This window comes from Balaenoptera acutorostrata, chromosome 21 (genome assembly GCF_949987535.1).
Source record: "Balaenoptera acutorostrata chromosome 21, mBalAcu1.1, whole genome shotgun sequence".
NCBI classification, from domain to species: domain Eukaryota; kingdom Metazoa; phylum Chordata; class Mammalia; order Artiodactyla; family Balaenopteridae; genus Balaenoptera; species Balaenoptera acutorostrata.
In genome coordinates, this window is record NC_080084.1 from 4390759 (window position 1) to 4406245 (window position 15487).

The window sequence follows — 15487 nt, forward strand, 5'->3', positions numbered from 1 at the left end:
TAGGATTCTCTATGTATAGCATCATGTCATTTGAAAACAGTGACAGTTTTACTTCTTCTTTTCCAATTTGGATTCCTTTTATTTCTTTTTCTTCTCTGATTGCTGTGACTGAAACTTCCAAAACTATGTTGAATAATAGTGGTGAGAGTGGGCAACCTTGTCTTTTTCCTGATCTTAGAGGAAATGGTTTCAGTTTTTCACCATTGAGAACGATGTTGGCTGTGGGTTTGTCATATATGGCCTTTATTATGTTGAGGTAGTTTCCCTCTATGCCTACTTTCTGTAGAGTTTTTAACCTAAATGGTGTTGAATTTTGTCAAAATCTTTTTCTGCATCTATTGAGATTATCTTATGGTTTTTATCCTTCAATTTGTTAATTTGGTGTATCACATTGATTAGTTTGTGTATATTGAAGAATCCTTGCATTCCTGGGATAAACCTCACTTGATCATGGTGTATGATCTTTTAATGTGCTGTTGGATTCTGTTTGCTAGCATTTTGTTGAGGATTTTTGCATCTATGTTCATTAATGATATTGGTCTGTAGTTTTCTTTTTTTGTGATATCTTTGTCTGCTTTTGGCATCAGGGTGATGGTGGCCTCATAGAATGAGTTTGGGGGTGTTCCTCTCTCTGCTATATTTTGGAAGAGTTTGAGAAGGATAGGCCTTAGCTCTTCTCTAAATGTTTGATAAAATTCACCTGTGAAGCCGTTTGGTCTTGGGCTTTTGTTTGTTGAAAGATTTTTAATCACACTTTCAATTTCAGTGCTTGTGATTGGTCTGTTTATATTTTCTATTTCTTCCTGGTTCAGTCTTGGAAGGTTGTGCTTTTCTAAGAATTTGTCCATTTCTTCCAGGTTGTCCATTTTATTGGCATAGAGTTGCTTGTAGTAATCTCTCATGATCCTTTGTATTTCTGCAATGTCAGTTGTTACTTCTCCTTTTTCATTTATAATTTTATTTATTTGAGTCTTCTCCCTTTTTTTCTTGATTAGTCTGGCTAATGGTTTCTCAATTTTGTTTATCTTCTCAAAGAACCTGCTTTTAGTGTTATTGATCTTTGCTATTGTTTCCTTCATTTCTTTTTCATTTATTTCTGATCTGATCTTTATGATTTCTTTCCTTGTACTAATTTTGGTTTTTTTTTCTTTCTCTAATTGCTTTAGGTGTAAGGTTAGGTTGTTTATTTGAGATGTTTCTTGTTTCTTGAGGTAGGATTGTATTGCTATACACTTCCCTCTTAGAACTGCTTTTGCTGCATCCCATAGGTTTTGGGTCGTCGTGTTTTCATTGTCATTTGTCTAGGTTTTTTTTTTTTTTTAAATACAGTGAAACTGCTAAGTTTTTTTTTTTTTAATTTTATTTATTTATTTATTTATGGCTGTGTTGGGTCTTTGTTTCTGTGCGAGGGCTTTCTCCGGTTGTGGCAAGTGGGGGCCACTCTTCATCGCAGTGCGCGGGCCTCTCACTATCGCGGCCTCTCTTGTTGCGGAGCACAGCCTCCAGATGCGCAGGCTCAGTAATTGTGGCTCACGGGCCCAGCTGCTCCGCAGCATGTGGGATCTTCCGGGACCAGGGCTCAAACCCGTGTCCCCTGCATTGGCAGGCGGATTCTTAAGCACTGCGCCACCAGGGAAGCCCTGTCTAGGTATTTTTTGTTTTCCTGTTTGATTTCTTCAGTGATCTCTTGGTTATTTAGGAGTGTATTGATTAGCCTCCATGTGTTTGTATTTTTTACAGATTTTTTCCCGTAATTAATATCTAGTCTCATAGCGTTGTGATCGGAAAAGATACTTGATATAATTTCAATTTTCTTAAATTTACCATGGCTTGATTTGTGACCCGAGATATGATCTATCCTGGAGAATGTTCCATGAGCACTTGAGAAGAAAGTGTAATCTGCTGTTTTTGGATGGAGTGTCTTCTAAATATAAAGTTAAGTCCATCTTGTTTAATGTGTCATTTAAAGCTGTGTTTCCTTATTTATTTTCATTTTGTATGACCTGTCCATTGGTGAAAATGGGGTGTTAAAGTCCCCTACTATATTGTGTTACTGTTGATTTCCTGTTTTATGGCTGTTAGGATTTGCCTTATGTATTGAGGTGCTCCTATGTTGGGTGCATAAATATTTACAATTGTTATATGTTCTTCTTGGATTGATCCCTTGATCATTATGTAGTGTCCTTCTTTGTCTCTTGTAATAGTCTTTATTTTAAAGTTTATTTTGTCTGATATGAGAATTGCTACTCCAGCTTTCTTTTGATTTCCATTTGCATGGAATATCTTTTTCCATCCCCTCACTTTCAATCTGTTTGTGTGCCTAGGTCTGAAGTGGGTCTCTTATAGATAGTGTATGTATGGGTCTTGTTTTTGTATCCATTCAGCCAGTCTGTCTTTTGGTTGGAGCATTTAATCCATTTACATTTAAGGTAATTATTGATATGTATGTTCCTATTACCATTTTCTTAATTGTTTTGGGTTTGTTATGGTAGGTCTTTTCCTTCTCTTGTGTTTCCTGCCTAGAGAAGTTCCTTTAGCATTAGTTGTAAACCTGGTTTGGTGGTGCTGAATTCTCTTAACTTTTGCTTATCTGTAAAGATTTTAATTTCTCTGTCGAATCCGAATGAGGTCCTTGCTGGGTGTAATCTTGGTTGTAGGTTTTTCCCTTTCATCACTTTAAATATGTCCTGCCACTCCCTTCTGGCTTGCAGAGTTTCTGCTGAAAATCAGCTGTTAATCTTATGGGGATTACCTTGTATGTTATTCGTTGCTTTTCCCTCGCTGCTTTCAATATTTTTTCTTTGTATTTAATTTTTGATAGTTTGATTACTATGTTTCTTGGTGTATTTCTCTTTGGGTTTGTCCTGTATGGTACTATCTGTGTTTCCTGGACTTGATTGACTATTTCCTTTCCCATGTTAAGGAAGTTTTCGACTATAATCTCTTCAAATATTTTCTCAGACCCTTTCTTTTTCTCTTCTTCTTCTGAGACCCCTATAGTTTGAATGTTGGTGCGTTTAATGTTGTCCCAGAGGTCTCTGAGACTGTCCTCAATTCTTTTCATTCTTTTTTCTTTATTCTGCTCCCTGGCAATTATTTCCACCATTTTATCTTCCAGTTCACTTCTCCATTCTTCTGCCTCAGTTATTCTGTTATTGACTCCTTCTAAAGTATTTTTAATTTCAGTAACTGTGTTGTTCATCACTGTTTGTTTGCTCTTTAGTTCTTCTAGATCCTTGTTAAATGTTTCTTGTATTTTCTCCATTCTGTCTCTGAGATTTTGGATCATCTTTACTATTATTACTCTGAATTGTTTTTAAGGTAGTTTGCCTATTTCATCTTCATTTATTTGGTCTTGTAGGTTTTTACCTTGTTCCTTCGTCTGTAACAAATTTTTTGTCATTTCATTTTTTTTTTGATGGATGGTTCTGTATTCCTGTCTTACTGGTTGTTTGGCCTGAGACGTCCAGCACTGGAGTTTGCAGGCAGTTGCATAGAGCTGGGTCTTGGTGCTGAGATGAGGACCTCCAGGAGGCCACACTACAACTGATATTCCCTGGGGTCTGAGATTCTCTGTTAGTCCAATGATTTGGACTCAGAGCTCCTACCACCGGAGCTTGGGCCTGACTTCCGGCCTGGGAACCAGGATCCCACAAGCTTTGTGGTGCAGTTAAAAAAAAAAAAGAAAAAAAGGAAGAAAGAAAAAAAGGAGCAGTACAATATCGAAGAATAAAAAACAAAATAAAATTAGAAAGATAAAAAATGTATTAGGAAAAATAAAACTATAATTGAAACAGCCAGTCACTGGGGGTTCCTCCTGTCCCCTTAGGTGTCTGTGGTCCCCTACCAGTGCCTGATAGGTGCCCTAGTTGTGAGGAGACGTGAATTCCATGTCCTCCTAGTATGCCATCTTGACTCCACCCCCAGACCTTTCTTTTAAGTTCCAGCCCCCACACATTCATCTTCTAGTTGGATGTTTCAGCAACATCTCAGACTCAATATATCCTTGACTGATTTCATTGTAGCCCAACCCTCCCTACACAACCAGATCCATCTTCTGTGGGCCCCATCAGCAAACAGCACCCTCCTATATCCTATTCCCCTGCCATGAAGACTGGAGTCACCTGTGATTGCTCCTCATCCCTCCTTCTCCCATAGCATCTAGTTCTTATTTCATCAATGTAACATTTACTCTATTCTTGGGTATATTCATTTTTATTTTATTTTTAAATGTTCTTCTATTCTCTGCATTGGGTCTTTTCCTCCAGAGTCTTTTCTTTGGTTTATTTGTTTCATCTTTTTTCGTCCATGTTGGAGAATTTCCTCAAATATCTTGCTTCCATTTATACTTAAGAATAAGCACTGAACTCTGGCTGGAAATCATACTTGCAGAGATGAAGCTTGTTGCCTGGTGGGCTTCACTGTACAGTAATTGCACCTGAGCCAGCTGTTTCTCTGGGGTACTCTTCCCTACATCTCAGTACCTGGGGTCCTTTTCTCTGGGCTATTTAGTTTCCCCAGAGAGGAGCCTTCTTAACATCTCCTGCCTGGCAATGCCTGGCTTCTAGGGTCCTTGAGGCAGATCTGGGAAGGAAGATGATGTTCCTACCAGTCAGTATGCAGAATTTAACCGAATTCCTCTATATTTAGCTCTAAATCTGACCCCTGTCTTTCTGTTTCTGATATTCCTGAGCATTGAGCCCAGGCCAGCCTTTGTTCTTCATGTCACTGCCCAGCAGAGAGCATCCATCACAGAGGAAACACTGAACCACCAGGGCTTTGGGTGACTCATTTGGTGGCTCTCAGCCCCTCTCTGTCTTTGGCAGTCCCAGTGCTTGTACATTGGATGCATAAAAGGAATCCACAGAGATGAAGGCTATGCACGAGGCCAACAGCATGGCTGCCTCTCACCAAGGCTGATGTAGCTCCTACCGCTATAAAAGTCTGCTATGCCACTTACATATTCACCATGGGGATCCTGCAGTGCCCACAGTGTAGCTTCTTCCCTCAGGGTGACCAATCAGCCATTTGATGGCAAGTAATTACATTGGACTATTTTTCTTCTTTAATTCACTCTTAGTGTCATTGATATGCTTTCCGTTTATAAGTTTCCCTTTCCTGGAATAAGGAATACACTCTATGAAAAGAAGTTAACCCTTAGAAGTAAGAGCAAAACTGAAACAGATCAATGTCTTGGCCGGGCCACTATTTGAGGTCTCACAGAGGGTCTGATTTAATGTAATTTAAGGTAATAGGCCCCATGTGACATTGCCTCAAGGACCAAGGGACCCACTTTATGGCAAATGAGGTGTGACAATGTATATGTGACTATGGAATCCACTGGACCTGACATATATCACAGCACTTGGAAGCTGCTGGCCTGAAAGAGTATTAGAATGTCTCTTAAACACACAGCTAAGGCATCAGCTTGGGGTTGAGAAGCTGTCCTCCTAGATGAGGTATGTATTTTGAGCCAAAGGCCATTATAAGGTGCTATTACTTCACAGTGAGCTAGAATGTGTGGATCTGGGAACCAAGAGGAGGAAGTAGGAAGTAAGCTTTGGCCATCCTCTCACCATCACTTTTGGTGACCAGTTTGGGAAGTCTGTGCATCCTGTCCCTAAAACTTTTGCCTTTGCTGGGCTAGAGATCCTTGTTGCCCGAAAGAAGATGAAAGGTAGTAGGATACTTCTAACATGGGACGTTGTAAAGGTTCTCTAAACCTAAGCTATATCCTAAACCTAGTCAGTTCAGATTCCTCAGGCCAGTAGACCATCTGGTGAAGAAAGAAATTACTGCAGAGGCTGGTGTAACTTACTGTGATCATCACGAGGAACGTGAATGGCTGCTATGTGATAGGGCAGGAAGAAGTAGATCTGAAAGTCAAGCATTCAGTTTCATTCAGAATGCATCTTGATCCCTGTATGTGTGGTGCTCTAAATAAAGAAATGGATGGCTGCAGTGGCCATACCATGACGAAGGCATGGTAACCAGGGGCTCAGACTCCTTAGGGATGAAGGTCTTGGTTATCCTATTGGGCAAGCAAACTAGACTAGAGGAACTGCTGGCCAAGGATGAGAGAAATCTAGAGTGGGTGCTAGAGGAAAGAGTAAAATATAAATTATGGCTTTAGGCCCAACTGAACAGCAGGGTCTGTAGCACATCCCGCTAACTCTCTCATTGCACTTTGAAGAAAATCTATTTAACTATATATTTAAATATATATAGATATTTTGACTGGCCACCACTTTGAAGAATCAATGCAGAACAGAGTGAACTTAATGTGGGGGCACAAATGCACCTGAGTGCTGCAAGGGATACCCTGTGATAGATGCTATGGGGACTCCTGGGCATTCACCACCCTGATCCTCCATGACTCAAGTGCTTCCGAAAACAAACATCTATGACACTTTGTCTAGGGCTTTTTCTGGCTGCTGGAGCACAATTGATCTGCATGAGGTTAGGTCTAAACGTTGGAGGACTTAATGACTCCTGGGACCAGCCCTGAACCAATGACTGATGCAAGTTAGTGGATGCATGAGTATAAAGAGTCCTTGTGCCTTTGTTAGGTTAACGGAGGTGGGCTGGCAGGAATGAGCCCCAGTTTCCCACAGCAGGGACCTGCTCAATATCACACTTTCCATTAAACTCCTTTCCTTCCCTGTCTCACTTCCCCCATCCTGTTACTTCCTGTGATCACCTCCGAGATTAGTTATTTGCATTTACATCTTTGTCTCAGGATCTACCTATGGAATAACCCAACTAAGGTACAATCCTTGAGATTCTCCTCCGGGCTTCCAATCATTTCCCTTTTTTCTTGCCATTATTTAGATGGATTTCTGTTTCTTACAATAAGCAATCCCCACATAAGCTGATTTTTGACCCTAAATACCACCTCATCCAAGAGGCTTTGTCAGACACCCCCACTGGACTATGTAAGTAATCTTGCAATGCACTTGCTTAGACCTTGTAATTTTCATTTTCATTAATCATACTGCATTGTAATCTCTTATTTGTCTATCACTCCTGCTAGACTGATAATTAAATGAGACTAGGAACTATTGCTGTCTTTTTACCATTGTATTCTATCACCCTAACCCAACATTTGACATTTAGTCATTTCTCAAAAAATATTTTGAATAAATTAATGAAATAAAGGAAAATAAGGACTGAGTAGGAGAAAACAATGAGCTCAGTTTTGGATATATGGATTTGAGGGGCCCCAGGGATACCTCTTTGGCGAGAGAATTGGGTACGTGAGTTTGAGGACTGAAAGCACAGACTTTGATTTGGGCAATTTATCATTTATATCATAGTTTCAAGAAAGAGAATATGAAGAGTGAAAAAATCATTGGCTGAGCACAGAACCCAAGGATCTCTGTCCATGAAGGGGCTGCTGGAGGGTGAAAGCCCACAGAGGAAATGAGTCATCCGGGGGAGAACCAGGGCATCTGTTATATCACATGGAAGGGAGCAGAGATCTCAGGAAATCGAGAGTGAGTGACAGTGTCCAATGTGGCAGAGGGTCAGTTAAAATAAGGAATAAAAAAATATCTGTTTGATTCAACAAGGTCATTGATGACTGTGGCAAAAATAATCCCTTTCTTCAGCAAGTATTTTATTGGGTTGGCCAAAAAGTGCCTTTCGTTTTTAAGTAAAAATAAAAGACACATTTTTCATTTTCACCAACAACTTTATTGAACAATGTATTCAGCATTTTGTTCCACTATCTTCTGCCATTTTTCAGGCAACTTCATAATTCCATCTTCCCGAAACTTTTTATCTTTTTGAGCAAAGAACTGTTCCAGGTGCCTTTTACAGTCTTCCAGGGAATTGAAATTTTTTCCATTAGGAGAATTGTATAAAGACTGAAATAAATGGAAATCCGAAGGTGCAATGTCTGGTGAATACAGCAGTTGAAATCAGAACTTCCCCGCCAAGCTGTAACAGTTTTTGCCTGGTCATCAAAGAAACACGAGGTCTTGCGTTATCCTGATGGAAGATTATGCGTTTTCTGTTGACTAATTCTGGACACTTTTCGTTGAGTGCTGCTTTCAGTTGGTCTAATTGGGAGCAGTACTTGTTGGAATTAATCATTTGGTTTTCTGGAAGGAGCTCATAATAGAGGACTCCCTTCCAATCCCACCATAGACACAACATCACCTTCTTTGGATGAAGACCAGTCTTTGGTGTGGTTGGCAGTGGTTCATTTCGCTTGCCCCACGATCTCTTCCATTCCACATTATTGTACAGTATCTACTTTTCATTCATTGCCCATCACAATTTGTTTTAAAAATGGAACGTTTTCATTACACTTAAGAAGAGAATTGCATGGTGAAATACGGTCAAGGTTTTTTCGCTTAACATATGTGGAACACAAACATCAAAGCCATGAACATAACCAAGCTGGTGCAAATGATTTTCAACGCTTGATTTGGATATTTTGAGTATGTCTGCTATCTCCTGCGTGGTATAACGTTGATTGTTCTCAATTAATGTCTCAATTTGATCGCTATCAACTTCAACTGGTCTACCTGACCGTGGAGCATCGTCCAGCGAGAAATCTCCAGCACAAAACTTCGCAGACCACTTTTGACATGTTTCATCAGTCACAGCACCTTCTCCATACACCACACAAATCTATTTTTTTGCGTTTCAGATGCGTTTTTACCTTTCTTGAAATAATAAAACATAATAGGTCGAAAATGTTTTTCTTTTCTTCCATCTTCAATATTAAAATGGCTACACAAAAATTCACCAATTTTGATGTCTTTTTTAAAATGCACGCTGATATGACAGCTGTCACATACAACCTAACAAAATTGTTTCAAATGAAGTTAAAGACAACTAAGTTCTACTAGAGCCATCTTACAGAAAAAAAGAATGAACGTATTGGCCAGCCCAATATTTGAAGGACACCATGTGCCAGGCCCTGGTGTAGACACAAAGGAAGCAGCAAAATCCTTGTGGAATGTAGTGATGCCCAAGGTGGTAACCAGATTTCAGTGGTCTAAGGAGAGGGTATGAGATGAAGAAGTGGAAACAGACAATGAAGTCTTTTAAAAAGTTTGGATGGGAAGGAAAAGAGAGATTAAGTTGTGAATAAAATATATTCTAAAGGTGTTTTCAATATGTATTGTCTTCTGTTGTCTGTTGATTTGTGAGCAATCAGTATTTTTAAAATTTATAATTCATTGTAATGTCTTGTAGGACAGCAGTTTTAATGTTGACTTTTGCCTATTTGGCATTAAAGTGGGTGTGTCTACAGCACCTCAAGGATGAGGCTTCCAGGCCAGGAGAAGTGAATACAACTGCCATAAATAAACTAGACCAACCCAAATGGATGGAAAAGTCACCCAGGCTTTGGGGTGACTTCAAGTGTCAAATGTTGAGGGGAATCTGGACTTTAATTTCCACTGGACTTTAAACCCGGAAACAAGAATTATGTTACCAATATATACAGTTCTAAGAAGTTTGTATTCTTGTGATGAAAACTCTTAGGGTTTACTCTCAACACTTTCATATATATTGTTCAGTGTTGACCATAGTCATCATGCTGTATATTGCATCCCTAGTATACTTATTTATCCTATAGCTGGAAGTCTGTACCTTTTGACCACCTTTCAGGTATTCCTCTTACCCCCACTGCCCACCTCTGGTAACCACAAATCTGATCTTTTTCTCTGAGTTTGGGATTTTAGATTCCACATATAAGTGACACCATAAAGTATTTGTCTTTCTCTGTCTGACTTATTTCACTTAGCACATGTTGCTGCAAATGGCAAGATTTCATCATTTTTAAATGTTTGGATAATATTCCATTGTACATATACCACAACTTCCTTATCCATTTATCCATCAGTGGGCACTTAGGTTGTTTCTATGTCTTGGCTATTGTAAATAATGCTGCTATGAACATGCGGTGCAGCTATCTTTTTGAGTTTGTGTTTTCATTTCCTTTGTATATATTCCCAGAAGTGGAATTGCTGGATCATGTGGTAGTTCTATTTTTAATTTTTTAAAGGATCCATCATGCTGTTTTCCATAGTGGCTATACCAATTTACAACCCTACTACAGTGCACAAGTGTTCCCTTTTCTCTACATCCTCACCAACATTTGTTATCTCCTGTCTCTTTGATGATGACCATTCTAACAGGCATGAGGTGGTATCTCTTTGAGATTTTAATTTGCATTTCCCTAATGACTAGTGATGTTGGGCATCTTTTCATGTACCTGTTGGCCATTCATAAATTGCCTTTGAAAAATGCCTATTCATGTCTTTTGCCCATTTTAATTGGATTATTTGCTTTTTTTGCTATTGAGTTGTATGAGTTCTTTATATATCTTGGATATTAATCTGTTATCAGATGTATGGTTTGCAAATATTTTTCCTATTCTGTAAGTTGCCTCTTCACTTTGTTGATGATTTCTTTTTATTTTTATGAATACATATTTCTTTATTAAGTAAACATCTTTTCCAAAATGAAAAAAGCCTTGCATACAATATCTTTATACTTAAGGCAATAAACCTGTTTATTAAATGTATATATTCAATTCAGAGCTATTCACCTGTATTAATAAATTTCCCAATATATTTAAAATAGATATGCCACCTACAGAAAATTAAAGGGGCTCTACACACTATACTTTATGTATTTATAAAAACACAGTAACTAATGCTAATGTTGTGATGGTTTCTTCTGCAGTGAAGAAGCTTTTAATTTGATAGAGTCCCACTTGTTATTTTTTATTTTCTTTCTTGTGCTTTAGGTGTTATATCTAAAAATATCATTGCCAAGATCTATGTCAAGGAGCTTTTCTCCTATGTTTTCTTCTAGAAGTTTCATAGCTTCAGGTCTTGCATTTAAGTATTTTGAGTTAATTTTTATGAATGGTGTAAGATAGGGGTCTAGTTTCATTCTTTTACATGTGAATATCCAATTTTCCCGGCAGCATTTATTGAAGAGATTGTCTTTTCTCCATTGAGTATTCTTGGCTTCCTTGTCAAATATTAGTTGACCTTATATGCTTGGGTTTATTGCTAGCATCTCAGTTCTATTCCCTTGAGCTATTTATCTGTCTGTTTTGGTTACTATAGGTTTACAGTATAGCTTGAAATCAGGAAGTGTGATGTCTCCTACTTTGTTCTTTCTCAGGATTGCTTTGGTTATTTGGGGTCTTTCGTGGTTTCATATAAATTTTAGGATTGTTTTTACTACTTAAGTAAAAAATGCCATTGGAATCTTGATAAGGATTTCATTGAATCTATAGATGGCTTTTGATAGGTATGGATAATTTAACAACATTAATTATTCCAATCCATGAACATGAGATACCTTTCCATTTTGTGTCTTCTTCGATTTCTTCCATCAATGTCTTGTAATTTTCAGAGTAGACTATGTTTCACCTCTTTAATTAAGTTTATTCCTAAGTATTTTATTGTTTTTGATGCTATTGTAAATAGAATCAATTTCTTTAATTATTTTTCAGATAATTAGTTGTTAGTGTATAAAAATGATACTGATTTTTGTATGTTAATTTTGTATCCTGTGACTTTACTGAACTTGTTGATTAGATCTAAAAGTTTTTTGTTGTTATTGTTGAGTCTTTACTATTTTCTATAGATAAAATCATGTCATCTGAAAATAGAGATAGCTTTACTTCTTCCATTCCAATTCTGATGCCTTTTATTTCCTTTTCTTGCCTGGTTACTCTGGCAAGAACTTCCAGTGTGATGTTGAATAGGAGTATTGAGAGTGGCACCCTTGTCTTGTTCCTGATCTTAGAGGAAAAGCTTTCAGCCTCTCACAATTGAGTATGATGTTATCTGTGGACTTACCAAATATGGTCTTTATTATGTTGAGGTATGTTCCTTCTAAATTGTAAAGAGTTTTAATCAGGAACAGTTATGGAATTTTGTCAAATGCTTTTCCTGCATCTCTTGAGATGATCATATGATTTTTTCCTTTGTTCTATTAATGTGAATTATCACATTGACTAATTTGTGTATGTTGAGCCATTCTTGCATCTCAGGTACAAATCCCATTTGATCATGGTGAATGATCCTTTTAATGTGCTGCTAAATTCAGTTTGCTAGTATTTTATTGAGAATTTTTGCATCTATATTCATCAGAGATATTGGTCTGTAATTTTCTTTTCTGGTAGGGTCCTTTTCTGGCTTTGTATCAGGATGATTGCTGGTCTCATAAAATGAGTTTGTAAGTGTTCTTTCCTTTTCAAAAAGAGTTGAGAAGGATTGTTAAATATTTGGAAAAGTCCACCAGTGAAGCCATATGGTCCTGGGCTTTACTTTTTTGGGAGATATTTGATTACTGATTCAATCTCCTTACCAGTAATTTGTCTATTCAGACTTTCTATTTCTTCCTGATTGAGTCTTGCTAGTTTGTATATTTCTAAGAATTTTTCCATTTCTTCCAGGTTGTCTAGTTTGAAGGCGTATAGTTGTTCACAGTAGCCTCTTATGCTCTTTTGCATTTCTGTGATATCAGTTGTAATGACTTCTTTTTCATTTATAATTTTGTTGATTCGGGTTGTCTCTTCTTCCTTGGTTAGTCTAAATAAAAGGTTGTTAATATTATCTTTTCAAAGAGCTGACTCTTAGTTTGGTTAATCTTTTCTATTGTTTTCCTGTTTTCTATTTCATTTATTTCTGCTCTAATCTTTATTATTTCCTTTTTTTGCTAACTTTGGGTTCAGTTTTTTTGTTCTTTCTCTAGTTTCTTAAAGTGTAGTCTTAGGTTGTTCATATAAGACCTTTTTTATTTCTTAATGTAGACATTTATTGCTATGAACTTCCCTCTTAGAACTGCTTTTGCTGCATCCCAAAAGTTTTGGTATGTTGTGTTTCCATTTTTGGTTGTCACAAGATACTTGTTTTAATTTCCCCTTTAATTTTTTCTTTAATTCATTGATTATTCAAGAAAGTGTTGTTTAATTTCTGTGTATTTGTATTTTCCAGTTTTCTTCTTGTTACTGATTTCTAGTTTCACATTAATGTGGTCAGAGAAAATACTTGGTATGATTTCAATCTCCTTGAATTTGCTAAAAAAAAAAAAAATGTTCCATGTGAACTTGAGAAGAATGTGTGTTCTGCTGCTGTCAGATAGAATGTTCTGTATATTTTTGTTAGGTTCATTTGGTCTATTGTGTAGTTCACATCTGCTGTTTCCTTATTGATTCTCTGTCTGGATGGTCTGCTATTGTTGAGAGTGGAGTATTAAAGTCCTCAACTGTTAATGTATTGCTGTTTATTTCTCCTTTTAGCTGTTTGTTAATTTTTGCTTTATGTATGTACGTGTTCCAATGTTGGGCACAGGAATATTTATAATTGTTATATCTTCTCGATGTATTGATCCCTTTAACATTATATAATTACCTTCTTTGTCTCTTTTGACCACTTTTAGTTTAAAGTCTATTTTGACTAAGTATAGCCACTCCTGCATTAAAAAAAAAAATTTTTTTTAGGTCTTGCTTCTCTACTTCTTTTTCTTTTAATATTTATTTATTTTATTTATTTATTGGCTGTGTTGGGTCTTAATTGTGGCATGCGGGATCTTTCATTGCGGTGCACGGGCTTCTCTCTAGTTGTGGCTCATAGGCTTCTCTCTAGTTGTGGCACAAGGCTCCAGAGCGTGTGAGCTCTGTAGTTGTGGCACATGGGCTCTCTAGTTGTGGCAAGTGGGCTTAGTTGCCTCTGGTCGGGGAACTGGGATCTCCGACCAGGAATTGAACTGGTGTTCCCTGCACTGCAAGATGGATTCTTAACCACTGGACCACCAGGCAAGTCCCCACTCCTGCATTTTTTGGATCACCATTTGCTTGAAATGTTTTTTCGTCCCTTCACTCTCCATCTATGTGTGTGTTTAAGGCTAAAGTGAGTTTCTTGTAGGCAATAAGTATATCATTGGATCTTGTTTTTTTTAATCCATTCAGCCATTTAATGTCTTTTGATTGAAGATTTTCATCTGGTTACACTTAAAACAGTTACTGATAAGTAAGGAATTACTATTGCCATTTTAAATATTGTTTTCTGCTTGCTTTGTAGATCCATTGTTCCTTGTCTTTTGTTCTGTTCTTTTTTCTTTTTTTTTTTTTGAAGTGATGTTCTGAAGTCTTGCGATATTAGTATGTTTTGACTTCTCTGTCATTTTCTTTTGTGTAACTGCTGCACGTTTTCCCTTGTTGTTATGAGGCTTATATAAAATATCTTAAATATCATAACACCCTTTTTTATACTAATACATTAACTTCAATAGAATTCCTATGCTTTACACTTTTATTTCTCCCTCTCTCATTTTAGGCTGTTGATGCTACAATTTATATCTTTTATATTGTGTAACCAATAACAGATTATTGTAGTTATGGTTATTTTTACTATGCTTGTTTTTTAACTTTCAAGCTAGAGCTGTGAGTGAACTATGCACCACTATTACTATATTATAGAATCTAACTTTGACTATATATTTACCATTACCAGTGAGTTTCACACTGTCTCTTATGTTTATGATATTGACTAGTGTTCTTTTATTTCTACTTAACTCCCTTCAGCATTTCTTGTCAGGCAGAACTAGTGGTGATGAATTCCCTCAGCTATGGTTTGTTTGAGAAAGTTTTTACCTATCCTTCATTTCTGAAGGACTGCTTCATTGGGTATAGTATTCTTGGCTGACAGTTTTTTTGTCTTTTTTTCCCCCAATATTTTGAATATGTCATCCCATTCTCTTCTGGCCTGAAAAGTTTCTGTTGAGAAATCTGCCTACTGTCTTATGTGGGTACCCTTGTATGTAACTTCTCTTTTCTCTTGCTGATTTTAGAATTCTTTCTTTGTCTTTGACTTTTGACAATTTAATTATAATGAGTCTTACTGTAGCCCTATCAAATTCACCCTATATTGGATCATTTGGGCCTCTTGAATCTGGATGTGTGTTTCTCTCTCTAGGTTTGAGAAGTTTTCAGACTCTATTTCTTTAAATATATTTTCCGTCCCTTTTTCTCTTTCTCATCTCCTCCTGGAATTCTCATACTGTGAATATTGTTTCTTTTCATTGTGCCCCATAAGTCCCATAGGCTTTCTTTGCTATTTTTCATTCTTTTTTCTTTTTGCTTCTCTGACTGGATAATTTCAAATGTCCTATCTTCCAGGTCACTGATTTTTTCCTCTGCACCATTAAGTCTGCTTTTGAAGCTCTCTATTGAATTCTTCAGTTCAGTTATTGAATTTTTCAGCTCTAGGATTTCTTTTTTTTTTTTTTATGGTTTCTATTTCTTCATTGAACTTCTTGTTTTGTTCATGCACTGTCTTCCTAATTTTGTTTAGTTGTCTGTCTGTGTTTTCTTGTAGTTCACTAAACTTCCTTAAGAGGACTGTTCTGAATTCTTTGTCCAACAGCTCATAGATCTCCATTTCTTTAGGATCAGTCATTAGCGCTTTATTAGCTTCCTTTGGTGGTGTCATATTTACCTGAT